Source organism: Hipposideros armiger, unplaced genomic scaffold (assembly GCF_001890085.2).
Source record: "Hipposideros armiger isolate ML-2016 unplaced genomic scaffold, ASM189008v1 scaffold_71, whole genome shotgun sequence".
Lineage (NCBI taxonomy): Eukaryota > Metazoa > Chordata > Mammalia > Chiroptera > Hipposideridae > Hipposideros > Hipposideros armiger.
In genome coordinates, this window is record NW_017731421.1 from 3,708,485 (window position 1) to 3,714,156 (window position 5,672).

Below are 5,672 nucleotides of genomic sequence, written 5' to 3' on the forward strand. Positions count from 1 at the left end.
AGGGTTACAAGGTCCTTTTAGTGTGTGATCCTAGAGTCAGAAAGAGATTCTTACTATCCTAGCATTTATGTGACAAGAAGGCACTGTGATTGGCTTTGCTGATCATGTGTCTCCCTCTGGCCCAGACACAGAGTCCAGGTGGAGAGATGCCTTGATTGGCCAGCCTGGATCATGTGCCCGCCCTTGAGACATACTTGAATGACAGGTCCTTCAGAATCACACAGGGTGGGAAGGGCAGCTCCTCCAAAAGAAGGGGTGCAGAAACAACAAAACAAAAAGTTACACCTTTTGGGTCTCAGTTTCCTCATCTATAAAACAGCATGAAATCATCCCTAACTTTCAGAGTTATTGTGAAAATTAAATGAAAGTACCTAATACAGGGCCTGACACATAGACATTTTTAAATTTATACAGACGGTATCAGGAAGACAATATAACGCTATAGAGGAAATACATTTGTTAGGAAGATTTTAGCTGTAAAATCAACTATCATATGAGAAAAATCCAGCTGAAACTGGTTTTAACACTACAGGGGCTTTCTTTGTTCATATATCTGGAATTCTAGAGATAGGGTGGACTTCATGGTTACTTAGGTCTAGTGTGAGAAATGGATAATAAATAAGTAGCACCCCCACCCCATTACAGGTTGTAGTAAGTGCTATGAAGGAAATGGATAGGATCCAAAGGTAGAGAATTAAGTGGGGGGAGGACCTCTTGTAGAAAGAGTAGTCAGGGAAGGCATTCCTGAAGAGCTGACCTGTGGGCAGGGGCCTGAAGATGAAGAACTAGCTGTATGCAGAGTGAGAATTCCAGTTAGTAGGCACAGTATATGCAAAGGCCCTCAAGTCTCCAAGACAGAGCTTTACAGGGTTAATTTCCAGTCCATTTGGCATAGGACAACCATGGTCCAGTGCAGTGTTTTGCTAAACATATGTGGACACGTTCTTATGTGAACTGGCTATGATCATTTGACATTGTGTAATTACAAGTGGCTGCTGCTTTCAACAGGTGGTCCCCAGACAAGATACATGCCATGACGTGCATTTTAAATGAGAGTATATTTCCATTGCAGACATTCACTGCTAATTTACTGAAATTTATGGAGAGGATGTTTTTGATCCACACAATTCTACAAAGTTTGGGGCATGGAACTGGGGCAGCAGTGATGCTCTATCGAGATCAGAAAGCGCAGACTAAGGCTTTCATGTCACAAAAACGGCCCCATGTGATCACAAGTGTCTGGTTCCAGCAAGGAATTGTGTGGAAAATTAGCAATCAATATTGTTTTTTATTTGTTTATTTATTTTTAAACTTTATTGGGGAACAATGTGTTTTTGCAGGGAACAATGTGTTTTTTTCCAGGACCCATCAGCTCCATGTCAAGTTGTTGTCCTTCGATCTTAGTTGTGGAGAGCACAGCTCAGTTCCAAGTCCAGCCGCCATCTTCAATTTAGTTGCGGGGGGCACCGCCTACCATCACATGCGGGAGTCGAGCCGGCAACCTTGCTGTTAAGAGCACACGCTCTAACCAACTGAGCCACCCAGTCGCCCCAATAAATTTTGTTTTTAAATTGTGATAATTATTTTCCTATTGATGAAAAGTTTACAGTATCTGTCTCTACCTTACTGGGAATATCCATCGTTTCTTGATCAGCTGGTTCCCTCATCTACTTCCTGTGCTAGTTTTCATTCATGAATTAGTCTGGATGGGCTCTGTTATAATAAAATGACAGATAAGCCCTGAAATGTTTGGTTCAACATGATAAACAATGATATCTTACTCTTATCAAGTTTAATAGAGTTCGGGCATCTCTCCTTATCAAATCGTCTCCATGCAGACATTTGGGGGATCCGAGTTTCTTCCATCCTGTGGTTCTGCCATCTTAGGGTCCCTCCTTTTTAGCTGTGCAAATGAGGGAGAGAAAAAGCACAAGTCAAGATCCTTAAAGAATCAGACCTGGATGTCATTGACATGCATCAGTTTTGCCCACATCCCATTGGCCAAAACTCAGTCATCTGACCCCAGCCTAACTTCCTGGATAGTCTTCAAGCCTATAGTACTTACACGTGGAAAATAAAATGGAATCAAACGAACACATAACTGTCACAACGTAAGTCTGCTTCCCATGGACAAGCCCCAGCATAAATAAAAATCATTATTGTTAATATTAACTAAGTTCTTACTGAGCTGCAGGCAGTGTGTCTGCCCTTGACACACATCATCTCTTTCAATGCTCTTCGTGTTCCCTTACCTCCATGTCTACAGATGAGGAAACTGAGTGTGGGGAATGTGCAGTAACTTGCCAAAGTTGCCCAACTGTTAAATGTGAAGCTGGATTCAAATACAGGCCTGGCTGACCGGCTTCTAAGCCCAAGCTCTTAATTGCTCTGTTGTGACCCTGAGATGATCCTTTTTTGACTCAGGCTCCTGGATCATAAGCCCTATCCTGTCACCATCCCTGTTCATGTAAATGGCATTTTCTTGCAGGAGTGAAACAGATACCCTCAGGAATGAAGACACTGGGCCAAGTCAATGCACTCTCCAAACAAATATGGAGAGAGCAACTGTACCCAGTACTCCATTGGTGTTAGGTTCTAGAAGATCCAGTCTCAGCAGATGGAACTAATGGAGTTGATTCAGGTTCCCTGTTTCCTCTAGAGTGGAATGGGATGGAGAAGTGAATCTTTCTCCATTCCGAGCACCTGCTGTGGCTCAGAATTCAGTAGAGAGACAGTGGACCTTCAGTGTACAGGTCCTCCTGTCCAAAGCTGTGTATTCACATGCATCTCCCAACAGGACTCCACATGCTATCTCCTGTGCTGATGGGCCTCCGGAGACCCTGCTTCGAGAGGGCAGATTGCGTAGAGCATCTGCTTGGAGCCATATGGAATTACAGGATGCCAGTCTGGGCCGTATGAACCTGCCCGGGGTCAGGCATTGCAACAGCAACTTTGATCACACAAAAAGCATAGTATTGCCACGTCTTCCAAGCCCAGGGCAGGGTGATGACACAGGCATGATCCCAAACTGGATTTCCAGAGGAACATCTCACAGCCAGGAGAAACGGAGACCGGGGAACAGTTCATTTTGGAGGCAGCTGGAGAAAAGGAGCTCCAAAAAAATAACTATCCTGAGAAAGCTCTGAAAGTTGGAGTCTGTGAATCACTGAAACTGAAAAACATCTGATTCAGCAGTGCCTAGGGCATTCCAGAAGCTTCAGCCATCAGGCTTTGGAGCCCAGACAAAAGGATGTGTGCAAAGCAGAAAGCCAGATGCAGACCTCAGAGCCAGGCCTGCTGGTCAGCTCCAAAGGGGCCATGGTCAGCTCCAAAGTCCCTATGAAGTACAGATGGTCCCTGGCCGTGGGAGCTTCTTAGACTGGCTTCTCCTAAACACATATAGCTGGGTATCCTGACAATGAAGTAAAGAGACACGGGGGCTTGAGGAAAATTGCCTCCCCTTTTGGAGGAACAACTCAATCCCATGCTCGGGTCCTTTGGGGATCCAGAATAGTAAGATAGTGTTGCCCATGAGATTAAGTTGGAGCTGATGGGAGTCCTTCTTGTTGAGAAGAGGATTCCAAAGTGAAGGGACAGATTAAAACAGACACACCATCCTCCAAGGTTCCAGTGCAGTTTCTACATTGGTGCTTCAACTGGTGTCACACCTGAGGTCTTTCCTGCCCTTGCATCTTCCATTCTGATGGGTCCCCTCATGGTCTTGCCACTACAGCCAGTCCAACCACATTCCTCACAGCCAATGTCCTGACCCTCAGTGCTTTGTTCCTCCCTCCGCCTCACCTGCTGAACCATGTCTGCCTTCTCCTGGCTCTTGAAGTTTTGCTTGCCTTGGTTTTTAACCTCACACTCATTCCTTGAATGTGAACACTGCTGTGACTTCCAAGGATGGACTCCTGGAGCAGCCTGCACCCTTGACCCGCTCCGGGTGACCTTGTTGCCTGACCCAGGGCCTGATAAATACTTGGGAATCCTCCTTTCAAGCCAAAGGAAGTCAGGGGTCTTAGTCCAACATAGATGCCAATGCCAAGTTGGGAGACCTTAGTTTTGGCATTTGTGATTTTGACCCAGTTGTCTTCTCTTTCTGGACTCCATTTTTTTTTTTCTCATTAGCGAAGGGAGGTGTTGGATTGGAGCAATGATTTTCAAACTGTGTTCTTGGGATCCTCTTACAGAGTACCCTCCTGGGTCAAGGAGAGTGGAGAGAAACCTGAGTTGCTGGGGTTTAGGAAAACCAACTCACACTTCAATCTAAACTGTTCCATTTATCTGTTTATTGTTCCTCTTGAAACGTTTTTGTTTGACGAGTGAAATTCATGGCTAGAAAATTTTCAAGAAAAAGCACTGTGCTATATAGCTTTAGTCAGTGGTGTGCTGGTAAATGCTTAGCAACTGGCTCTCTGGAGTCAGGGCAGTGGGCTGTGGGGGGAGGGGGAGGTATGAGGAGATGCACGGATTTGTAGAGTTTGCCCATTTCCCTAGTGTAAATTCTCCCACTGTGATCAGTTTCAAGATACCAGTGTGAAATCAATGAGCTAGCAAAATTCCTGGAAATGTAGCAATTGGCTTTTGTGAGTCACTATGTGTGACTCACATCCAACACCATGCTTGTCTTACTGGTGTCCCCTAATGTCGCACAAATGGAAATGGCTACTCCAAAGCACTTCACTTGGTTTTTCACCGTATGGATGAAATGGATATATCTTGGTCACTTTTTACAGCATTGCTCCCTATTTATTTTGGGATCAGAAATCCTCTATTCCAGCTTCTTGCCCCACTTTTAACATTGATTGAATCAGCACCTGTGTACTGCATCTACTGTTATAGATAGGGGCAGGGGACTCAGCAGTGAATGAGTAGGGATGGTCCTTAACTTGGTGGAGATAACTTCCAGTGGTTGTGGAGAGGAGACAGACAACACACAAACAAATGCTTTTTCCTGTATTCTTAGCTGGATTCTCTTATCTGCTTCTGCATTCGATATCATGTTATATGTTGTTTTGCTTGAAGTATATGAAGAAAATCTGATATGTAGTTGCAGAAGGTCTTGGGGGCATTTTCAGCAGTCCTCAGCAGTCCTCAGACTTTGCAAATTACAAGGAGAAAACAAAAACAAAACTCTCCCGAATTTCTGCAGTTGGGTTCTGTGGCTTGGGATACCCCTGGCTACTTCTTTGTCATCATCTCCAGCCATTCTCCCTATTAATCCCTTTGTCCAGCCACCCTGGTCCTCCTTGTTTCTTGAACCCCTCCAGTGTGCTCCTTACTGGAGGCCTTTGCACTTGCCGCTTCCTCTGGCTGAAGTCTTTTTTCACACACAGCTGTAGGGCTTACTGCTTACGTATCACCTAATCAATGAAGTTTTCCCTAATCACTCTACCAAAATCCTGTTTCTCGTCCTTTCCTTCCCCTGACCTCCTTTGTTCTACTTTATTTCTTTCATTGTCTTACCACCATCTGATATTCTTATTTTTGTGTCAATGAGGTTCTTCTCTTTTTGTGAGTGTGTGTCTTTTTTTTCTCTCCATGCTTCCTTTGGATTTTTTTGTATGTTTTCAAGTTCACTGATCTTTTCTTTGGTAGTGTTTAATCTGTTCTAAGATCCTTCTTGTGAAATTTTGTTTCAGATATCAGATATTGTATATTGTGTTTTT